This window comes from Bubalus kerabau, chromosome 23, assembly GCF_029407905.1.
Source record: "Bubalus kerabau isolate K-KA32 ecotype Philippines breed swamp buffalo chromosome 23, PCC_UOA_SB_1v2, whole genome shotgun sequence".
Taxonomy (NCBI): Eukaryota; Metazoa; Chordata; class Mammalia; order Artiodactyla; family Bovidae; genus Bubalus; species Bubalus kerabau.
The window spans coordinates 38548556-38573278 of record NC_073646.1 but is presented as its reverse complement, the minus strand read 5'-3'; the positions used below and the strand labels follow the sequence as shown (position 1 = coordinate 38573278).

General features: G+C 40.7%; 1 long non-coding RNA gene across 1 annotated transcript; it reads right to left on the bottom strand.

Annotated features, from left to right (window-relative positions):
- Positions 1-3877: 3877 nt before the first annotated feature.
- LOC129637849 (uncharacterized) lies at positions 3878-24142 on the bottom strand. The gene is made up of 3 exons (XR_008707603.1): positions 24023-24142; positions 23446-23518; positions 3878-4179 (listed from the first exon to the last, which is right to left on the bottom strand). It is a non-coding gene; the product is annotated as an uncharacterized LOC129637849 (long non-coding RNA).
- Between the last annotated feature and the right edge of the window lie 581 nt (positions 24143-24723).

Sequence of the window (24723 nt, the reverse complement as noted above, 5' to 3'; positions counted from 1 at the left end):
GGACCTGGCTTGGAAGGTGGCGGCCCAGGGCACAGGGTGGAAGTCTCTGAAATAATGGAGGATGCGTGTGCACAGACTGAGGTGTGGGGCAGGAAGCACTGGGATCACAGGTGTCCCCGAGGCCTTGAGGACAGGGATGTGAGGATGCATAAACACTTTGTATGGCAGGAAGAAGACGTGTGTGCAGAGGCAAAAATGAGCACATCCATCACTTTGAGAAGACCTGGGGAGTCTCATCTCTGCCTTGCCCCTTCTACAAAGGTCAGGGGAGCACTATATAGAGGGGTCACTCCTCTCTGGAGGTGCTTCTTTCAAGAGCCCCACACAGCCTTGGAAGCATCCAGAGAAGCATCTGGTTGGTGTTTGCTAACAGGTCTTTCAGCTACTGAAACGACATAAATAATTTGGCAGAATACTTTGGCTTTTAGTAGAAAACAAACTCAAAGTGGGGTCTTCAAGAGTACTGAACCCCTTTTGAATGTGACATAACCTCCCAGGACAGTCATCTATTATTCTGAAGAAAAAAAATTCCAGTCCTCTATGCTCCAGTTTCCTTCTCTGTAAAACTGAATTGTTTTAAGGATTAAATAACTTAACATATGTGAAGTGCTTAGAGCCATATACTTGGCACACAGTAAGTGCTTAATAAATATTTATATATGCAATTATTCTTATTACTTTAGAAGCAGCAGCATGGCATCATGGAAAAGATATGTCATCTCTTGAGATGTGGCTTCAAATGCTGGCTCCACGACTTACTAATAATGAGATCATTCACCCATTTATCTCTTTGGCTTCCTCAACTCTAAGAAAGTACCCTATGCAGCGTTGTTATTGGTATCAAATAGCAAAACATCTAAGAAAATCCTGCATATGTTTTAAAGTGCTGTCTGTGAGTTAGAGGGACTTCCCAGGTGACGCAATAGTAAGGAATCTGTCTGCCAGTGCGGGAGAGTGAAGCTTGATCCCTGGGTGGGGGAAGATCCCCTGGAGAAGGAAATGGCAACCCACTGCAGTATTCTCGCCTGGAGAATCCCATGGACAGAGCAGCCTGGCGGGCTACATACAGTCTATGGAGTCACAAAGAGCTGAGCACTCATAAGCATGATTGAGTTAGAAGAGGTGTGCATGCGTGTGTGTGTTCCTTTCAGCAGTTTTTGTTGAGTGTCTGTGTCTTTTAAGATGATCATTTGAGACTAGGGGTGATGCTTGGCGGATGCTTTCTGAGGAAAGGATAGATAAGTAGGCAGAGTGGCGATGCCATACCCACGTGGACAAGCCCATGCACAGACCCCCGGAGGCAGCCTTCCTGTCTCCCTCTACAGAGTAAGGATGGTGGTAAAATGGTAAAAAAGCAGGAATGTCACCTCTCTTGTCTGTCACCATTCCCAGTCTCTCAGACCCTGACTCCATGAGGATAATAGCTATGCCCTACCGCAGCCGTCTCAGAACGTGCCTCTGGCCTGGTGGAGGTGGAATCCTCTTCTGACACCAGGGATGCTAAGCCAGTAGAAAACCACCTGCTTCCACATGCTCACTCTTATCTGGGGTGTTTTTCTTATCTTTTGACAACAGACGTTGTATCGGAATTGCTTCCCCGACATTAACCAGGTATTTGGTTCACGATACTTCTGCTGTTGCAGTAAAGGACAAGCCCCAGAGCCGTGAATTCCCATGAATGTGTGGTACCCTCTGCTGAACCCAGGCCCCGTCTCTGCCCTGCACTATATATGCCTGGAATAGACAGATCACTCCTATAAACTGTGAACTCGAATCTTTTCCAGACACCATTAAATGTGATGTTAACAATGAGAAGTAGACAAGAGAAGGCTTTCAAACCTTGAAGCTGTGTTTCAGAAATAGTTACAGATAGAGATATAAGCTATTAGGCCTTTTCCCAAAAGGCCATGCGTAGAATGAAAAATCCATCTCACCATGGATGAAAGAAAAATAAGAAATAGGATTCTTTTTTTGACACAGTATTGGTATAATAAAGGGCAAACTGAACACCGAACACGTACAAGTCCTTGACATTTATGAGTCACCAGACTGGTCGATGATTTCACTTTATCAGATCTCTTCATTTTTGTGGTTACCACTACTGCTACCACTACTACTAGTACCAGTAATACTAGTTTAGTGTTTCTACTACTACTACTAATTATTATTATTGCTGCTCTTGACTCTGGTACAAAAAGAGAGTATTTCATCCAACCCCCGAAACAACCCAATGAGACGATGATAATTACTAAGCTCTTAACAGGAAAGGTTGCAGATGGTGACTGCAACCATGAAATGAAAAGACATTTGCTCCTTGGAAGAAAAGCTATGACCAACCTAGACAGCATATTAAAAAGCAGAGACATTACTTTGCCAACAAAGGTCCGTCTAGTCAAAACTATGGTTTTTCCGGTGGTCATGTATAGATGTGAGAGTTGGACCATAAAGAAGTCTGAGTGTAGAAGAATTGATGCTTTTGAACTGTGCTGTTGGAGAAGACTCTTGAGAGTCCCTTGGAATGCAAGGAGATCCAACCAGTCCATCCTAAAAGAAATCAGTCCTGAATATTCATTGGAAGGACTGATGCCGAAGCTGAAGCTCCAATACTTTAACTATCTGATGCGAAGAGGTGACTCATTAGAAAAGACCCTGATGCTGGGAAAGACTGAAGAAAGGAGGAGAAGGGGACGACAGAGGATGAGATGGTTTCATGGCACGACCGACTCGATGGACATGAGTTTGAGCAAGCTCTGGGAGATGGTGAAGGACAGGGAAGCCTGGCATGCTGCAGTCCAAGGGGTCGAAAAGAGCTGGACACGACTGAGTGACTGAGTAACAACAAACAGGAGAGGAAATTAAATATCAGCAGTTAGGTAATTGGCCCCAAGTTACAAGACTGGTAGAGATGAAGCCAGGGTTTGAACACAGGCTGTTTAATCTGAAGTCTGGATTCTCCAACTGTATACAACGCCACTGCTGGCTGTGGGCTTTCTTTTTCAGCATCACGTTCACAATTTAACAGTTACTCTTCGCTTGGTGAGAAACACTGGCTACATGAAGACGGAAAACAACAGCATCCCCTGCACACCCACGTGCAGAGGGATCCAGGCCCCCCAATTCCGCAGCCTTGGGTTTTGTACTGGAAAGCAGCAGGGTTTGGGGGCTTCTTTCCAAGGTCCAGTTCTCATCTCTCCGTTTCCTGAAACAGCTGCAGCTCCCCCATCTGCCTTCCAGCTCCGAGATTTTATTGTTCTCGTCTCCTTTGCTGTCTCTTTATCCTTGCAGCTCATGTCCTTTTTAGTCCCTCTGCTGCCATTTTAAGTGAGGTTGCAGGAGGGTATTTAATCCACCAGGTTTTACTGAACTCTCAGGATATAGATTAAGTGAATAAAGCACAGCAGGGAAAAAAATACAAAGATGTCTCTTTTCTATATATGACAAAGGGAGAAAGAAAAAAGAACAAAACTGTAATACATGAATTCATATATTTGTATGTGCTTGTGTGTGAATTTCAATAGCTCCCTGCCACTGACATTAGTTATGAGTTATACCAGGGAAGTTGTGTTAGAGAGGAGGGGGAACGCTATTATTTTAAAATTTATTTGCCCCTTGGGACTTCCCTGGTGATTCAGCAGTTAAGACTTTGTGCTTTCAATTTAGGAAGTGAAGGTTCAATCCCTGGTGAGGGAAGTAGGATCCCACATACCTCGTGGGATAACCAAAATAAAATAAATAAATCTTGGAAGTGCTTTGCTGAACAGTGGACAACGAATCAGAAACTAGCACTTTTTTTTTTTTTTTTTTTTAGCAAAAATAGAGACAAGAAAAAAGGTACAATCAACAGCCCTGCTGACCCTTTCTTCCATCTAGATCACTGAAGAAATTTCTATGGGTGCTACATAGAACGGAGAAGGCAATGGCAACCCACTCCAGTACTCTTGCCTGGAAAACCCCATAGAAGGAGGAGCCTGGGGGCTGTAGTCCATGGGGTCGCTAGGAGTTGGACATGACTGAGTGACTTCACTTTCATGTTTCACTTTCATGCATTGGAGAAGGAAATGGCAACCCACTCCAGTGTTCTTGCCTGGAGAATCTCAGGGACGGGGGATCCTGGTAGGCTGCCGTCTATGGGCTTGCACAGAGTCGGACACAACTGAAGCAATCTAGCAGCAGCAGCAGCTACATTGAAACAAATAAATAAATAAATTTATTTACCCCTGAGTTATTTGAACTATTACAAAGAGCAAGAATTACCTGTGAAATTTTAAAAATATTGAAAAGATACTTGCTTTGCACAAACTGACTTTTTGATTTACACAGTGACCTGTGTGACCCATCCAGGGGATAACAGGCCTGGGTTTCAGCAAAGAAACAGTCAAAACTCCCAGGTGTTGTCTCAGATTCAGGCTGGATCTACACAAAGCCAGCAAGATCCAAATATTCAAGTTTCTGAGAGCTGGACTGTGGCCTGTTTTTAACCTGATATTTGGTGAAGTATAAATGAAGGGTTATCAGCCCTGACCACACAATAGACTTGCCCTGAATGCCTAAGAATATGAGCAGCAGAAAGACTGACAAAACCCTTCACAGCCCCGCCATCAGACTAACTAAATCCCCAGGTGAGTCTAAAGGACAGGCAGGGTTGAGACTCATTTATACAGATATGATTTTAATCCATTGAAAAAAATCAGTTAAACCAGCTTGATGTCATTCAGATCTTAAAGACAGGTTGAGTTACTAAATTTTTAAAATTCTTCAACTTTCTGACATCACACAGCACAATCTCGTGGAAGTTTTTAGTCTGTGCCTCAATATATAGCCTTTGCTAGAACCCCAGTGGTCAACTGAACAGTATATCTCAGAGCATTTGCAAGCTGGATGCTCTCTCACGGCCTCAGAGATACTGCAACTCTTCATTTTACAGATGAGGGAATGTCGCCCAGAGGTATTCTTTCACAGATTTACTGTATTGGGGTGGGTAGGGAGGAAAGAAAGAGTGGCAGAAAGAACGTGTGTGCTGAGAGTGAGTTGCGGGGAGGAAGGCAGGGAGAGAGAAGGAAGGAGGGAAAGTGAATGGTATAAAAGACTCGTATTACTGTCACAATTTTATATAACTGTCTTTTCCTGTATTATGTCAGGAAGGTTCTCTAAGGATCGGTTTTACTAACCTTGAAAAAAAAAATCACTCAAGGTCCAAGTAAATTGTTGAGAATTGCTTATCTCTGCTTCCTTGTGGGTTTGCACTAACTCAAGTCCTAGACTTGGCCTCTTGCATAAAGCAAAGAATAATTTTTTTTTTTTTAATTCTACATCTTTTACCCAATGTGCTTCTCTAAGAGGTGACATTTTCTCCTTTGTGGCTTTATTGAAAGTATTTTGTTTCAGGGAGTAATCCTCTTGACTTAACCTGCAATGTCCCTGAACAAATGGTGTGCTGTGTGAACAGGCTGCCAGCTTATATCTGAGAGCCATGGAAGGCTTGACTATTGTGTTTTTCTTATTGAGGTCGAAGTGAGTAATAAGACAAGGTGGTTCACAGCAGGAAATAGGTTACTCATGTCATGAGCTGGGACTGTTAGTTCAGAAGGGAGGAAGGAAATTAACACTCATTGGATGAAAATGTATTCTTTGGTTTTCCTCTATTAAAATCACATTACATTTCCATGCTAGGCCCCACTACAAATGTCATAGAATGTGATATGTTATCTCAAATGCGTATTTATGGCTTCTCCGGTGTATCTATTAACCTTTACATATAGTTATATCATATACTGCATTATTTAGATTTACATAATCCCATATGCACAAAAGTGCATCTGTTTATTCATGTTATATTAGATGTACCAATGTGATCATTAGCTTATATTTTTCCTCCATTTTTCATGATGCTTTATTGAGGTATGTTGTTGGTGGTGTTGTTTAGTGGCTAAGGCATGTCCGACTCTTTCTTGACCCCATTTACTGTAGCCCACCAGGCCCCTCTATCCAGGGGATTTCTGAGGCAAGAATACTGGAGTGGGCTGTCATTTCCTTTCCAGGGGATCTTCTTGACCCAGGAATTGATCTCGAGTCTCCTGCATTGCGGGTGGGTTCTTTACTGCTGAACTACCAGGGAAGCCACATTGAGATATAATTGACATGAAATAAACTTCACATATTTAAAGCATGCAATTTGGTTAAGTTTTTAACATACGTATACACCTGTGAAACCACCACAATTGATATAATGAATATATCCATCACTTCTAGAAGTCTTCTGTTGGCCATGTGTAATCCCTCTTAGCCCCTTTCTAGTACCCTGTTCTCCTTGCTTCTTGTTGCTCAGTTGCTGAGTTGTGTCCAATTCTTTGCAACCCCAGGGACTGCGGCACATCAGGCTTCCCTGTCCTTGACTATCTCCCAGAGTTTGCTCAAATGGACTCATGTCTGTTAAGTCGGTGATGCCGTCCAACCATCTCATCCTCTCTCGTCCCCTTTTCCTCTTGCCTTCAATCTTTCCCAGCATCAAGGTTTTTTTCAATGAGTTGGCTCTTCACATCAGGTGGCCAAAGTATTGGAGCTTCAGCTTCAGTTTCAGTCCTTCCAGTGAATATTCAGGATTGATTTCTTTAGAATTGACTGGTTTGTCTCCTTGCTGTCCAAGGGACTCTCAAGAGTCTTCTTCAATACCATAATTTGAAAGCATCAATTCTTTGGCTCTGAGCCTTCTTTATAGTCCAACTCTCATATTCATACATGACCACTGGAAAAACCATTAGGGTGGCATCATTTGCACATCTGAGGTTTGACTATATGGACCTTTGTTGCCAAAGTGATGTCTCTGCTTTTTAATATGTGGTCTATGTTTGTCATAGCTTTCCTTCCAAGGAGCAAGCACCTTTTAATTTCATGGCTGCAGTCATCACCTGCAGTGATTTTGGAGCCCAAGAAAATAAAATCTGCCACTGTTGCCATTTTTCACCCATCTATTTGCCATGAAGTGATGAGACTAGATGTCATGCTCTTAGTCTTTTGAATGTTGAGTTTTAAGCCAGCTTTTTCACTCTCCTCTTTCACCTTCATCAAGAGGCTCTTTAGTTCCTCTTTGCTTTCTAACCATTAGGGTGGCATCATTTGCATATCTGAGGCTGTGATATTTCTCTCTGCAATCTTGATTCCAGATTGTGCTCATCCAGCCCGGCATTTCACATGATGTACTCTGCATAGAAGTTAAATAAGCAGGGTGACAATATACAGCCTTGATGTAGTCCTTTCCCAATTTTGAACCAGTCAGTGGTTCCATGTCCGGTTCTAACGTTGCTTCTTGACCCACATACAGTTTTCTCAGGAGGCAGGTAAGGTGGTCTGGTACTCCCATCTCTTTAAGAATTTTGATTCATACAGTCAAAGGCTTTAGTGTAGTCAATGAAGCAGAAGTAGATGGTTTTCTGGAATTCCCTTGCCTTCTCTACGATCCAACAGATGTTGGCAATTTGATCTCTGGTTCCTCTGTCTTTTCTAAATCCAGTTGTACATCTGAAAGTTCTCTGTTCACGTACTTTTGAAGTCTAGCTTGAAGGATTTTGAGCATTGCCTTGCTAGCATGTGAAATGAGCGCAATTGTGTGGTAGTCTGAACATTCTTTGGCACTGCCCTTCTTTGCTTTGCCTTCCCCTTGCTCACCTGCTTTAATTTTGCACTCTGTAGAATTTTATATAAATGGAATCATGAGAATTACTCTTCTTTCTCTAGCTCCTTTCAGTCAGCATAATTATTTTGAGATTCACCCCTATTGATGCATATATGCTGATAGCTCATTCCAATTTATTGATGAGTATTTACTATAATTTACTTACCCATCAGGGCTTCCCTTGTGGCTCAGCTGGTAAAGAATCCACCTGCAATGCAAAGGAGACCTGGGTTCAATCCCTGGGTTGGGAAGATCCCCTGGAGAAAGGAAAGGCTACCCACTCCAGTATTCTGGCCTGAAGAATTCCATGGACTATACAGTCCTTGGGGTCAAAAAGAGTCGGACACAACTGAGCGCCTTTCACTTACCCATCAATTTACTGATGCACATTTGGATTGTTTCCACCTTCCAGCTATTACAAATCAAGCTGTGATGAACAGTTACGTACAATGTTTTTGTGTGAACATAGCTTTAATGTCTCTTTGGTAAATACCTTGCAGTAGAATGGCTGGACCATATGTACAGCATATGTTTAACTTTTTAGGAAACAAAACTTTCCCACAGTGATTGTATCATTTTATACTCTATAGCAGTGTATGAGCATTCAGGCTATTCCACATCCTTGCCAACACTTAATAGGGTAAGTCTCTCTATTTTAGACGTTCTGGTGGGTGTGAGTGGTATCTCGTGGTATAAACATGCATTTCCTCAATGACTAATGAATGCTGAACATCTTTTCATATGCTTATTAGCCATATATATATCTATCTATCTTTGGTGAGGTATCTGTTTAAATCTTTTGCTACTTATGAGCTGGGTTTTTGTTCCTTATGATTAAAGTTTTAACAATTCTTTATATATTCTGAATACAAGTGTTTGGTCAGATTTATAAAGTGAAAATATTTTCTCCAAGTCTATGGCTTTTAAAAAAGTCATTTACTAGTGACTTTTAAAGAGCAAAAGTTCTTAATTTGTGTGAAATCTAATGGACTATTCTTAAAAAACGGATTGTGCTGTTGGTGTTGTATCTAAGCAATCTTTGCCTAACCCAAGGTCACAAAGATTTTCTATGAATCTTCTGGAAGTGTCTATAGCTTTCAGTTCAGTTCAGTTGCTCAGTTGTGTCCAACTCTTTGCGACCCCATGGACTGCAGCACGCCAGGCCTCCCTGTCCAGCACCAACTCCCAGGGCTTACTCAAACGCATGTCCATTGAGTCGGTGATGCCATCCAACCATCTCATCCTCTGTCATCCCCTTCTCCTCCCACCTTCAATCTTCCTCAGCATCAGGGTCTTTTCTAATGAGTTGACTGTACACATCAGGTGGCCAAAGTACTGGAGTTTCAGCTTCAGCATCAGTCCTTCCAATGAATACTCAGGACTGATTTCCTTTAGGATTGACTGGTTGGATCTCCTTTCTGTCCAAGAGACTCTCAAGAGTCTTCTCCATCACCATAGTTCAAAAGCATCAATTCTTCAGCACTCAGCTTTCTTTATAGTCCAACTCTCACATCAATACATGACTACTGGAAAAACCATAGTTTTGACTAGACGGAAATTTATTGGCAAAGTAATGCCTCTGCTTTTTAATATGCTGTCTAGGTTGGTCTTTAGGCCTAATGTTTAGATTTATAATCTATTTTTAATATTATGTGGGGAATGGACCAAAGTTTGGTCTTTTTTTTTTTTTTGGCATGGGAATAAAAAAATTTTTTTTTAACTTTTCCTTTCTCCATTAGACTTTGCACCTTTGTTAGAAATCCATTGACTATATATGCGGGGACTATTTATGGACTTTTTAGTCTGTATCATTGATCTATTTACCTCGCATTATTCCAAAGCCACATTACCCTGATTACTTGGAGCTTTAAAATAAGAGCTGCAATCAGATAGTGTAAGTCCTCTAACTTTGTTCTTTTTTTTCAAAAATGTTTTGTCTGTTATAGGTCCTTTGAATCTCATATGAGTTTTCTAAGTAGGTTATTGATTTCTACAAAATAGCTGTCTAGAATTTTGATTAGGATTACATTGAATCTTGAGGTGAAGCCTGAGAGAACTGACATCTTAACAATGGTGAGTCTTCCAGTCCACAAACATGGCATATTTCTCCATTTACTAGGGCATTCTTTAATTTTTTCCACAGCAGCAGCAACATTTTGTAGTTTTTAGTCTACTAGTCTTGCACATCTTTTGATAGATATTTCTAAGTGTTTTATATTTGTGGTGCTCTTATAAATTTAAAATTCCCAATTGCTGCTAGTATATAGAAATATCACAGATTTGTGTACATTGATCTTGAATCCTGAAATCTTCAACTCATTTTTTAGTTCTAGTAGCTACTTTTTTTTTTTTTTTTTGTAGATTCCATAGGATCTTCTCCATAGACAATCGTGTAGTTTATGTAGTTACCATTTCTGGTGTTCATTATTCCTTCATTCCTTCATTTATATCTATATATCCACCTGGAATATTTCTTCTTATGCTTAAAGATTTCCTTTAACACTTATTTTCTTTTTAAAATTTACTTGGCTGCATCAGGTCTTAGTTTCGGCACATGGGCTGCAAAGAGCCCGGGCTTCAGTAGTTGTGGCACGCAGGCTCTCTCGTGGGGGCGCACAGACTTGGTTGCCCCTCGGCACGTGGAATCTTAGTTCTCCAACCAGGGATCGATCCTGCCTCCCCTGCATTGCAGGTTGGATTCTTAACCATTGACCATCAGGGAAGTCCCCTCTTTTAACATTTCTTATACTGAGATCTCTGAGAAGGCAATGGCACCCCACTCCAGTACTCTTGCCTGGAAAATCCCATGGATGGAGGAGCCTGGAAGGCTGCAGTCCATGGGGTCGCGAAGAGTCAGACACAACCGAATGACTTCACTTTCATTTTTCACTTGCATGCATTGGAGAAGGAAATGGCAACCCACTCCAGTGTTCTTGCCTGGAGAATCCCAGGGACGGGGGAGCCTGGTGGGCTGCCATCTATGGGGTTGCACAGAGTCGGACACGACTGAAGTGACTTAGCAGCAGCAGCAGCAGCATACTGAGATCTGCTGGTGATAATTTTCTGTGACTTCAAATGTCTGGAGAAGTCTATATTTTTCTTCAGTCTTTGAAAGATATTTTTATTGGGTTATAGAAGTCTAGATTGACAGATTTTTCTCTCAGTAATTTAAAGATGTTCTAGCTGCTTTTAGGGCTTCCCTGATAGCTTTTAATACTTTTCTCTTTATCACTGGTTTTAAGAAGTTTGACTGTGTGTCTCAGTGTAATTGTATTCACATTTATCGTGCTTTGGATTCACTGAGTTCCTGGATCTATGCATTTATAGTTTTTGTCAGTTTTGGAAACTTTTGGGCTATTATTTCTTCAAACATTTTTTTCTGCCCCCTTTCTTTCTTCTCTCTGTCCCAGACTCCAGTGACTTCACTAGGTTATTTTAGATGACCCAAAAGATAAACAACTGTAGCCCACAGAGAAGACATAGTGAAGTCAATGCAATTGGTCTTTGACACATCCTTGCAGAAGAGGTGGGCAAAGAAATAATCAAGGTAAGATGGGAAACATGCTGGATGAAAAGTCCGAAGTTTCTTGTTCAAACTGCAGCAAATTAACTATGTGACTTTAGGTTAGTCCCTATATCTTTATGGATCTCAACATTCTCAACCCTAGAATCTGGGAGTAGTTCTTTTCTTTTTCTCATTTACAAGTCTGCTTTTATTTTTTAAAAAAACTTTAAATGCTTTATTTTGTATTGGGATATAACCGATTAACAATATTATACTAGTTCAGGTAATCATCCAAGGGACTCAGCCACATGTACACATGTATCCATTCTGGGAGTGGTTCCAAATGACACCCAAGCTTCCCTCTAATTTACACCATTTTTGATTCTGGGTAAATTTTGGTGAGAGGAGAGGGAAGGGAAAATGGCAATCTCATATCCTCACGCATGCCTAGCATCTGTTCATCTTCTCCCCTCTGAGTTAACTAGCCTGAACAATTTGAGTTCAACAGAGTTAGGGAACTAGAGTATTTGGACCAATCCTGTCACTGAAAACAATTAAAATCTGCTTTGAAAAATTCCTTTCAGGGGGAGAGATATATTAAGAGTTTGGGATTAACAGATACAAATAGATAAACATGGGGAACAATATTTAATATCTTGTAATAAGCTATAATGGAAACAATCTGAAGTGTATATATATACACTAAACTATTATAAATCATTTTGCTGGACACTGGAGAAGGGAATGGCAAACCACTTCAGTATTCTTGCCTTGAGAACCCCATGAACAGTATGAAAAGGCAAAAAGACAGGACACTGGAAAGATGAATGCCCCAGGTTGGTACATGCCCAATATGCTACTGGAGATCAGTGGGGAAATAACTCCAGAAAGAATGAAGAAATGGAGCCAGATCAAAAACAATACCCCAGTTGTGGATGTGATAGGTGATGGAAGTAAAGTCTGATGCTGTAAAGAGCAATATTGCATAGGAACCTGGACTGTTAGGTCCATGAATCAAGGCAAATTGGAAGTGGTCAAACAGGAGATGGCAAGAGTGAACATGGACATTTTAGGAATCAGTGAACTAAAATGGACTGCAGTGGGTGAATTTAACTCAGATGACCATTGTATCTACCACTGTGGGCAAGAATCCCTTAGAAGAAATGGAGTAGCCCTCATAGTCAACAAGTCTGAAATGCCGTACTTGGGTGCAATCTCAAAAACAACAGAATGATCTCTATTCATTTCCAAGGCAAACCATTCACTATCACAGTAATCCAAGTCTATGGTCTGACCAGTAATGCTGAAGAAGCTGAAGTCGAGCAGTTCTATGAAGACCTACAAGACCTTCTTGAGCTAACACCCCAAAAAAGATGTCCTTTTCATCATAGGAGACTGGAATCCAAAGGTAGGAAGTCAAGAAATACCTAGAGTAACAGGAAAATTTGGCCCTGGAGTACTGAATGAAGCAGGGCAAAGGCTAATAGAGTTTTGCCAAGAGAATGCAGTGGTTATAGCAAATACCTTCTTCCAACAACACAAGAGAAGACTCTACACATGGACATCACCAGATGGTCAATACTGAAGTCGGACTGATTATATTCTTTGCAGCCAAAGATGGGGAAGCTCTATACGGTCAGCAAAAACAAGACAAAGAGCTGACTGTGGCTCAGATCATGAACTCCTCATGCCAAACTGAGACTTGAACAAAGTAGGGAAACCACTAGATCATCCAGGTATGACCTAAATCAAATCCCTTATGATTATACAGTAGAAGTGACAAATAGATTCAAGGGATTAGATCTGATAGTGTGCCTGAAGAATTATGGATGGAGGTCTGTGACATTGTACAGGAGGCAGTGATCAAGACCATCCCCCCCAAAAAGAAATGCAAAAAGGCAAAATGGTTATCTGAGAAGGCCTTACAAATAGCTGTGAAAAGAAGAGAAGTGAAAGGCAAAGGAGAAAAGGAAAGATATATCCATTTGAATGCAGAGTTACAAAGAATAGCAAGGAGAGATAAGAAAGCCTTCCTCAGTGATCAATGCAAAGAAATAGAGGAAAACAATAGAATGGGAGAGACTAAAGACCTCTTCAAGAAAATTAGAGATACCAAGGGACCATTTCATACAAAGATGGGCACCATAAAGGACAGAAATTGTATGGACCTAACAGAAGCAGAAGATATTAAGAAGAGGTGGCAGGAACACATAGAAGAACTATACAAAAAAGATCTTCATGAACCAGATAATCACGATGATGTGATCACTCACCTAGAGCCAGACATCCTGGAATGTGAAGTCAAGTGGACCTTAGGAAGCATCACTACAAACAAAGCTAGTGGAGGGGATGGAATTCCAATTGAGCTATTTCAAATCCTTAAAGATGATGCTGTGAAAGTGCTGCACTCAATATGCCGGCAAATTTGGAAAACTCAACAGCAGCTACAGAACTGGAAAAGGTCAGTTTTCATTCTAATCCCAAAGAAAGGCAATGCCAAAGAATGCTCAAACTACCACACAATTGTACTCATCTCACACGCTAGCAAAGTAATGCTCAAAATTCTCCAAGCTAGGCTTCAACAGTACATGAACTGTGAACTTCCAGATGCTCAAGCTGGATTTAGAAAAGGCAGAGGAACCAGAGGTCAAATTGCCAATATCCCTTGGATCATCGAAAAAGCAAGATAGTTCCAGAAAAACACCTACTTCTGCTTTATTGACTATGCCAAAGCCTTTGACTGTGTGGATCACAACAAACTGTGGAAAATTCTTAAAGAGATGGAAATACCAGACCACCTGACCTGCCTCCTGAGAAATCTGTATGCAGGTCAAGAAGCAACAGTTAGAACTGGACACAGAACAACAAACTGGTTCCAAATTGGGAAAGGACTATGTCAAGGCTGTTTATTGTCACCCTGCTTATTTAACTTATATGCAGAGTCCATCATGAGAAATGCTGGGCTGAATGAGCACAAGCTGGAATCAAGATTGCCAGGAGAAATAACCTCAGATATGCAGATAACACCACACTTACGGCAGAAAGCAAAGAACTTAAGAGCCTCTTGATGAATGTGAAAGAGGAGAGTGAAAAAGTTGGCTTAAAACTCAACATTCAGAAAACTAAGATCATGGCATCTGGTCCCATCAGTTTATAGCAAATAGATGGGGAAACAATGGAAACAGTGACAGACTTTATTTTGGGGGGCTCCAAAATCACTACAGATGGTGACTGTAGCCATGAAATTAAAAGACGCTGGCTCCTTGGAAGAAAAGTTATGACCAGCATATTAAAAAGACAGCATTAAAAAGCAGCATATTAAAAAGCAGAGACAAATAAATAAATAAATAAAAAGCAGAGACATTACTTTGCCAACAAAGGTCCATCTAGTCAAAGCTATGGTTTTTCCAGTAGTCATGTATGGATGTGAGAGTTGGACTATAAAGAAAGCTGAGTGCAGAAGAATTGATGCTTTTGAACTATGGTGTTGGAGAAGACTCTTGAGAGTCTCTTGGACTGCAAGGAGATCCAACCAGTCAATCCTAAAGGAAATCAGTCCTGAGTATTCATTGGAAGGACTGATGCTGAAGTTGAAACTCCAATACTTTGGCCACCTGATGCGTAGAGCCAACTAATTAGAAAAGACCCTGATGCTGGGGAAGATTGAAGGTGGGAGAAGGGGATGACAGAGGATGAGATGGTTGGATGGCATCACCAACTCAATGGACATGAGTTTGAGTAAGCTCTGGAAGTTGGTGCTGGACAGGGAGGCCTGGCGTGCTGCAGTCCATGAGGTTGCAAAGAGTCAGACACGACTGAGCGACTGAACTGAACTCTTTGTACACTGGTATCTAATACAACATTGTAAATCAACTATACTTTAATTTTTAAAAAATTATTTATTATTTATTTATTTATTTGGTTGAACTGGGTCCTAGTTGTGGCATGTGGGATCTAGTTCCCTGACCAGGGATCAAACCCAGGCCCCCTGCACTGGAAGTGTAGAGTCTTAGCCACTGAACCACCAGGCAAATCCCTACACTTCAGTTTTTTTTAAAAAATTCCTTTAAAACATCAAAGAGCCTGAGAAGATAGTAAGAAAGTCTTAGGGAAATCAGAAACTGAGAGAAATATGCAGAATACTGAGGCCACACTTGGCCACGAAGGGAATTGATTTATTACTTCCAGTGGACTGGGAATTTGATGGCATAATTTATCTTCACCCAACTTATGCAATAATGACCAGAAGAACAGGCTCCATTTCCACAATGAATCCGTTATTTAGTATTACTTGTGTTCAAAGATTAGGATGTTCAGTCTGGAATGAAAATTGGCATTATATAAGAGGGTACTGGCTGAGCTTTTAGATCATCAACTACTTGACATGATCTTAAGTTCTTATTTCACAGTCAGTTCTTAAACCATATTCCCTAGTCCTTCTACAGATACTAGAAAAGATGTCAAATTTCGAAGGGCAGGCCCTCCCCCTCATTCTGCTGCTAACTTTTTTGGTTGTTTTTCATTTCTTCCACCAGAGAGATGTGTTGTGAAATTGAGTTTCAATACCATTCTTTTCCAAACTGCCAGCTCAGATACTGATCAGAAAACAGGTCAATGTGCTAGCTCTTAACAAAACCATTTCTGTTTTAGATTTGTCAAAATAGCCTTCTAAAGGCATGTGATGATGATTGATGATTCAAGACTTAAGGGGGGGATCACTTTTAATTTGGGCTAAGAGGACATACAAGCCCTTTGTATCTTGGAGCTATCAATATTAGCCCATGGGGATAGGAGGGTCATAGGAAAAAACTCCTGCTCAACCCAAGTCAACCCAAGAGTTGTGTTTACAGTAAACATTATAGCTCCAGAATAATAGCAACCAGGGTACAAGAAATATTGGAGGTAAATCATCATTTTGCTTTGTAGTTCCAAAATTCCACTTGCAATGTCTGTGAGTCTTTGTAGCTTAGGTGGTGGCTGAGGTTCCACATTGTTGTTGTTGCTTAGTCACTAAGTCATGTCTGACTCTTTCAGGACCCCATGGACTGTAGCCCGCCAGGCTGCTCTGTCCATGGGATTTCCCAGGCAAGAATACTGGAGTGGATCGTCATTTCCTTCTCCAGGGGGTCTTCCTGACCCAGAGAGTGAATGTTTGTCTCCTGAATTGCAGGCAGATTCTTTACCACTGAGCCATCAGGGAAGCCTGAGGTTCCATAAGGAGTGTTAATTACAATAATGTAGACAGAATAATTGAGGCTTATTCCCATGGAAAAACCTTTTCAGGCTTATTCTGTTTTTGGATCTTGCTTTTCAAAGGATACTCTTGGGTGAGGCCATTTCACCATTCTCTAATTCCCTAAGAGGAAGTCAAAGTTAGGAGGGCTTCCGTTTCTCTAGTTTTTCCTGGACTTACACATTTCCACTGTGTAATTAAAAATGCAACGTGGTAGTCTTGCCTGAAGTTTTCAGAAGCAAATCAGACCACCGAGTAATCCTCTGTCTCAAGAAGCTAGGATACCACCTATTCATGGAAATATTGGGTGAAGCATACAGCCCCTTTACACAACAACACACCTTTCACAACAAATATTCACTGAGTACTTATGTGCCAGGCACTATTCTAGTGCTAGAGATACGGAAGTAAACAAAAACAAAGTGTTAATCCTTTATCACTGTCAACTGAGGAAATATTACCAGTTTACTAGGCACTTTATAAGCAAAAACTTCAGCAAGATTTGAAGCAACATGAATTACATTTATGCAATAATTTGAAGATTAATGTTGACTTCAATTGCAAAGGAAATTACAGTTTTCCCACCCCACCACCCACCCCTGCCACAACCCTCAGCAAACACACATTCTTTACACTTCCTGGCCTAGGTTGTTTTCAAATCAGGACTCATGATACTCCTTATTTGTTTAAAAATAAAGATTAAACATCAAAGCATGAACTGCAATTTCAAGTAGTATACTAAATACATATTTATTTTGTTATGGGGTTTGGAAATTGAGAGAATTCTTTCCAGTGCCAAAATGGCAAAGAAAAATATGAAATATAATAAAAAAGAATGAGGCCTAAGCTTTGACCTAAAATACCACACATTGACTCAGATTCTTTTGCTTTCATATGTCATGAGAGGTTTTTGGTCTTTTTTTTTTTTTTTAAGCATTAAATTGACCTTATCTGTCAAACCCAAAGACTCAAGGCTGCAGTACAGCATTATTCCTTTGTTCTCAGAACCCTTTTACTACTTTATGTAGTTTTTAGGAAGCTAGACTTAAAAACTAATAACACAGTATCTCTTTCCACAAAAGATTTTTCTTTCATCCTAAGCACTTTTAAATATTTCTTAATAAATCCCAACTGGGATTCATTTGAGCTGGGGAGTAAAATAGAGATGGTCTAACTGGTTCTTATTGAAGAGGGGAAAAAAATGGCTGGGGAATTTATTTGTTTTAGGTGTCTTAAGTTTCAGGAAAAATGTCCTCTCTTCTCTTCACCCAGAAGGCTTGTTCATTAGCCGGACTGAATCACAGAGCAAAAGAGAGTCTGGATGGAATAGGCTGCCACCTCTGCAACAAAAGCAGGGATGTACATGAAGGGTCCCTTCATGTGGTCTAGGGCTGAGTGGAGATGATGACGAGATATCTGGAACACACATGAGCACACTTTCCTAATGGAAGCTGGTAACAGTGCAGTTCCTCTCTGATTAGCAATCTAAAATATGCAGTCTCTTTGCACCTTTTTTTTTTTTTTTTCCAGCAAAGGCTGTTCCAGGTATGAACATCAGGATTCTAGGGGGAATAACTGATTCAGCTGAGATGAAAGAGCCAATAAAAATTTTAGCTCGAAGCTCAAGGATGCACTGAACCTAATGTGTTGAGAATAAATGTCATTGGAGAACTTATTTTATCTCTGACCCTCTAACTTCAATGGCTCCTAGGGCTCAGAACCTCTGACAGTACTCAGAGAGAGTTTCATTCTTTTGTAATTTCATGTTAACCCCCAGAAGAAAAAAAAAACAAAAACGCTAACCCTTCCCCACCATTTCTGTGACACTTCCATCTGGGTATCCAGATGGGAGCATTTCAGAAAGTCTGGAATGTGTAGACATTTCAGACACAAATTTCCACTTTCCTTTGCTCAATTAAAAAAAAATTGTTACTACTCACACTTTGTTCATTCTTGAAAGTAACAATTGTGGTCACTCAGCCAAAATAAAGACCCTGTCTTTCCTTATGGACGCTAGATGAGTGATATCTACTGGAAATGAGATAAATTTATCTTAAGGTATCCTTGGAAACAGAGAACAGACTTTTTTGGAGCAGAGGACTAAAACTCAGAGATTACCAACTACATCTCTTGTTTTCTTCCCAGTGGTTTTAACTTCCCTTCTCTTGCTTGCTCCTTCAGATGCTCAACACTTTCTATCTGCTATGCCTTTCATTATTCCTTTCAAGGGTTAATTCCCAACTTCTCCATGAAACTGTCCTTTGCAATTCCAATACTATGACTTTCTTGCCGCAAAAAACACTGGTTATGTATTGAGCAAAACTTTGTTTCTCTTTCATAGCACTACCCCTGTTGAGGACTTCCCAGGTGGCGCAGTGGCAAAGAATCTGCCTGCCAATGCAGGGGAGGCAGGAGATTTGATCCCTGGGTCAGGAAGATCCCCTGGAGAAGGAAATGGCAACCCACTCCAGTATTCTTGCCTGGAAAATTCCATGCACAAAGGAGCTTGGTGGGCTACAGTCCATGGGGTTGAAAAGGGTAGGACACGACTGAGCACACACACCCAAACACACACCACTGTTGTGCACAAAGATACCCAAAAAGACATATACTGAAAAGAGGAAGTACAACAGACCTAGATGTTGCCCTTAAGGAGCTCATAGCCCAGTACAGCAGGTAATTATAATAAAGGCTGAAGGAGCAAGAGAAATAAGGAATGCAAAGACAAACTGCTGCTGCTGCTACTGCTAAGTTGCTTCAGTCGTGTTGGACTCTGTGTGACCCCATAGACAGCAGCCCATCAGGCTCCACCATCCCTGGGATTCTCCAGGCAAGAACACTGGAGTGGGTTGCCATTCTGTCCTTTATAATGTCATTTCAGACTGAGTAAAATCATGTAAACTTTGTGGACGAGGTGACATGTATGGCAGAGCTGTGTAGGATGGATGAGTTTTTTGTCTTCAGAACTGGTGGGAAGGTCATTACAGATGTAGACAAGACCAGAGCTCCAAATCTGAAGGATGGAAAGTGTGTGTCACGTATGAAAAGCATAGTTTACTTTGATTAGAGTGAAGGGTAGATTAAGAGACATAGTAGGGAAAAGGATGACTAAGAAGTTTTTGGGAGACAGATAATGGAGACTAAAGAGTTTACAAACATGCATAAGGAGATACTGAGGCTTCTGAGCAGAAGGGTTAAGTGCTTTAGAGTTGTGCTTCAGGAAAACTGATCCGGCAATAGAATGTAAGCTGAAATGGAGGTGGCAGACTTGCAGAGTTTAGTTAGGAGGTAACCATATAGTTTAGAATAAAAGTAATGAGGTTGTATCAGTGAAGATAGAGTTGACATATTGTAAAAGGAGAATTAGAACTTAGAAATGGACTAGAATTTGAATGGATTTGGAACATTGGGAAGGAGATTCCAAAGTTTTAAATTTGGATGACTTGAGAAGCATTAATACATGAAGAAATGAAGAAAAGAGAGATGGGGAAGAGAAAAATTAATTTAGTTGAGGACATATTGAGTTAGGATTGCTGGTAACATATCCTTGAGATGTCTGGCATGCTATTGGTTTATCACGTTTGTCATGAAGCTCTGTAAAAATCAGGAAAAAAGACTAACATAGAGACCAGAGCTGAAAGCACAAAACTGTTCGGACACATGTACAGGTAATGAAAGAAGATCCAGAGAAGAAAGAATAAATTCCCAGAAAGCAAGAAAAAAAATTAGAAGAATACAATATCATAGAAAGCAATAATAGAAAGTTTTAATTAAAAAAAAGAGAGAGAGAGACTTAGCCAGCAATGTTGAATGCTATAATGAGTTCCAGGAGAAATATATGAAAATGATCATTGGATCAGGCATGGCAAATTATTAATTTTAAGAAAGCTATTTTTGAAGAAGCCAAGCCCGTTAAAGGGTTAATTAGTAAGCTAGGGAGGGGCACAGAGAAAAGAGCCCTTGACTGGGAACCAGAGAACCTCAGTGTCAGCTTGGCTCTGCTGTTAAGTGGCCATATGACCTTTTGACCTTTCTTAAACTATTTCCTGGAGAAGGCAATGGCACCCCACTCAAGTACTCTTGCCTGGAAAATCCCATGGACAGAGGAGCCTGGTAGGCTGCAGTCCATGGGGTCGCAAAGAGTCGGACACGACTGAGCGACTTCACTTTCACTTTTCACTTTCATGCATTGGAGAAGGAAATGGCAACCCACTCCAGTGTTCTTGCTTGGAGAATCCCAGGGACGGGGGAACCTGGTGGACTGCCGTCTATGGGGTCTCACAGAGTCGGACATGACTGAAGCGACTTAGCAGCAAACTACTTCCTAAACTTCAAAATTCTATAAAATCTCTGTCAACTCTCACTTTCAGAGGTTGAAGCAAGCTACTCATGTACCTAAACCACACAGTGACACTGAGCTACAAATATTTATTAGATACGGTTCAATTTCACTAGCTGTAGTCTGTGTAAAACCGAGGCCCTTTCTGTTTCCTAATATAGAAAAACTGAGACTATGTTCTCAGAGTATTTCCTCCAAGAAAACCAAGATGATGCGGTTTCCTCCTCCAGTTCCTCCCATCCCCTGTCATCCTTTACTTTCAAAAACTGAGCTAAGACATTATCCTCAGTTTATCCAGTGTCTTGTTCTAATGCTTAAAGTCAGAGAATGCCACCAAAGGCCTCTTTTTTGTTTGTTGAAATCAGTTGGGTAATATTAATCATCAATCCCCCTAAATCATGGCTTTCCAGTCACATGTGATCATACACTAATACAGGAACACTTCCTGAAACTCAGTGTCTCATATCACATGCTCCCAAAATTAAACCAGAAATATGTTATCTGAGAAGAACCCAGATGCACTGAGGAAAGAACATTTGCTTTATTTGGTGGCCCTGTTTCTACTGGGATCCCTTAGCAATACAAACACAGAGTCACTGCAAATCTTTTATTTAGGTCTAGGCACATTTATTTTTGTTGTTCAGTCATTAAGTTGTGTCCGACTCTTTGTGACCCCATGGACTGCAGCATGTCAGGCTCCTCTGCCCTCCACTATCTCCTGGAATTTGCTCAAATTCATGTCCACTGAGTTGGTGATGCTATCTAACCATCTCATCTTCTACCTCCCCCTTCTCCTCCTGCCCTCATTTTCCCCCAACATTAGGGTCTTTTCCAATGAGCGGACTCTTTGCATCAGGTGGTACATATATTAAGTTAATGTTGATGTAAAATAGTTCATTTTGACTGAATCCTCTGATTAAAGTTAATAAATACAATGGCTTATCTTAAATAAACACACGCAAATTAGGAAAACATTCTCTTGCTGAGACACCAGTAAGTTTTTCTGAAATTTTCATCTTGCTTTTCCTCCAAAGATGCTGGTGTTTTCTTTCCCAAGAATCCTTTCTTACTTGGTGTCATAGAAAATAAAGGACATTTTTAAAAGTTTTTTTAAAATGCATATAATTCATCTTTGAATTCAGTGGTGAAAGAGGGAAGAAAAGGATAATCAGGATCTATTTTGCACCTGTTCTATGCCAAATATGTTCACATACATTACCTTAAGCCTGACAATACTTTGTAGTAAATTAAGCTTTGATGTTCAAGTTGAGAAAACTGAGGCTCACAGGGGTTAAGCTATCCTCTCAAGGTCAAATGGAAAGTTATTAAAACTAGAATTGAAGCAACTGCTGTCTGACTCTGAAGCTCAAGCACTTTCTACTTGACCATGCAGTTCATTCTAATCAAAAATCCACTCTTGAGAGGGTCTTAGCATTTTAAGCATAACAGATTATTATTTAGAATTTTTTAAAAGATTACTAGTTAGGATTCTCTGGAACCACCAAATTCTGTTATATGTGCACTGAATCCTACATTAAAAAACAACAACAACAACAAAAAAAAACAAAACAGAAACAGCCACCACCAACCACACACTCTTAGTTCTCCCTCTTAATTGAAATTCAGAACCGAGGACAGTTCCTGAGTCATGTTTGCAGGAAGTTGTCCTTGGATTCTGTTAGTGAGCTCACACCCCCATTCTTGACTTCCCAAGTGGCACTGAGAAAGAGAGGAGGAAATGTAAAAAAGTATAAGATGGGATCCTCTGACACCATGGTGGAAATTAGCACATTTCCCAGAAGACCAAGATAAAAATGCATGTGAGAAGAACCGGAGAACCAAACAGATGGGGCAATAAAATGGAGGCGGAATGAGCTCATCAGGATTCCCAGCACACGGTTTACCTCCATAGTGGGCTCTCAGCTAACCTGGGAGCCAGGAGACATAGTGAATGAGTGGGTGGTTACTATGCTGCAGCATGTTACACTAAGAGATTAGGTGGAGCTGATTCACAGCTGCAGATCTGCACGACTTTTCAAGTGAAGGAGATTCTGTGGGCCCTGATCTCTGCCACACACGTAACCACCCTCATAGGTGGCATGAGTCAGATATTCAGGGTCCTTTAGGTAGACGAGGTTACTGTACTGTGAGTAAATCAAGGATGAAGCTCCATGTTGTCAAGAGCAGATTTCAACCCCAGCTATGGCCTCTCCTTGTTTGAAGGCTTACCTGCTGTATCACAAATGCTCTGCCTTCCCAGAGTCACCCTTGGTTACAGGTGGTTCACAACACAAAAGGAAAGAACAAGGTTCTGGAATGTTTATCATACCGAACAGTGATTCTTTCTCAAATTACCAGTCCTCGAGCATCGTCAGAAGGGCCTTTGGAGAGTCTGCTCTAATCCCTTCTTGTCATACACAAGGAAACTGATGTCCAGAGAGGAGAAATGGCTCGTCCCAAACCACTTAGCTAGTGACAGAGTTGGTATGAGGGCTCGTTCCTGAGCCAGCAGACTTTCCACTGCACCAGGAAAACAAAACAAAGCCCCAAATAGCATAGACCCTGTTCAGTAAGCCCTCTAATTATACTGCCTCTGAAGAGTATAACATCTTAAATGCCTGGGTCATTCCATCTGGGCCTTGGCAGTTTCACTGGTAACTTCTCATATTGAAAATCTTTGGAGAAACTTGAGTAAATACTTTGGGATATATGCTTTGTTATTTCTGAGTCTTCTTGTCCACTGTTTTCTTCATTCAGGAGGAAATTAGAATTCTGGAAATACAGTCGATTTTATTTAATTATTAAAGGAACAAGCCTCTATTTCAAGTTGCAAATATGACTCTATCAGTCTATGCCAAGAAAGGCTATATGGAAAAATACAAGCATACTACCCTAATTGTCACATCCAATTAAGATCCACCAAGGTCTGTGAGTTAAAAAAACATCAAACCTGTGAGTGAAAATTTGAAAATTCAAAGCCTTATCTGAATAATTCTGAACGTGTCTGGATTTGGTGCATTGTGGAATCATTTAAAATGTAACATTTTAAGTGCTTTGCAACTTTGTTACCTTCATTTTGCAATCTGTGTATAGGAGGGCTCATTTGAACTTGGGGAGTTTTTTAAGGAGCTGAAGTAAAAAGGATGTAAAAGGAATGAATCTATTCAAGGTCATACTTACAATTTGAAAGGGATACTTCCAGGTGTTGCTGACCAAGAGACATTAGCCCATCATCCACCCCCACCCCCTACATTTTCTACTAATGAATATTCTTACCTGAGCCATCATTACTTCCACTGTCCTCTGCCTCTGGTGTTATGTAGACCAGATTTCCTGTCTCTAACATTTATCCACGAAGAGATTTTCATGTATAGAACTTTTCTGGTAATTTAGCAACATTATCCTTGAAAATCCCACAACTATTTACATAACAGAAGCTATTGTTTGAAGTACAAAGCAGGTCAAAAATTCGGTTTCTGGAGATTAATCACTGCAGTCTATTTTACATTATCATAATAATTTCATTTATTTTGATATAGTTTGTTTTCAGAATCAACCTCAGCTTCTGTGCAGAAGTGACAAATCCATTTGTTTCGGGTATAATGGATAATATGATTAATGACCTTGCCACAGGATTTCTTAAAAATGGAGAAAAAAAGTAAAAGATTTCCATTTATAATGTGCAGTAAACCAGCTCTGTCTGTTGCTTTGCATCAAAATCTCTGTGAACTTGTTTGCAAACCACAGCCCAGATTCTGAAACCAATCTGCTCCTGCTTTGGGGGGTTTCTCTCTGTCTCTGTTCCCTCCAAGAGTCTGAGGACAGCGTCTCTAACGGGGACACTGGACACGGTGGGCACCCTCTTCCCGAGGGTGGGGCGCTGTTTCACCACGTTGGCACCATGGCGACGACTGCTGGTCGGATCAAGGCCCATGTGGCCCAGGCCTTGCTGTGAAGATCACCACCCGGCGGGCTGT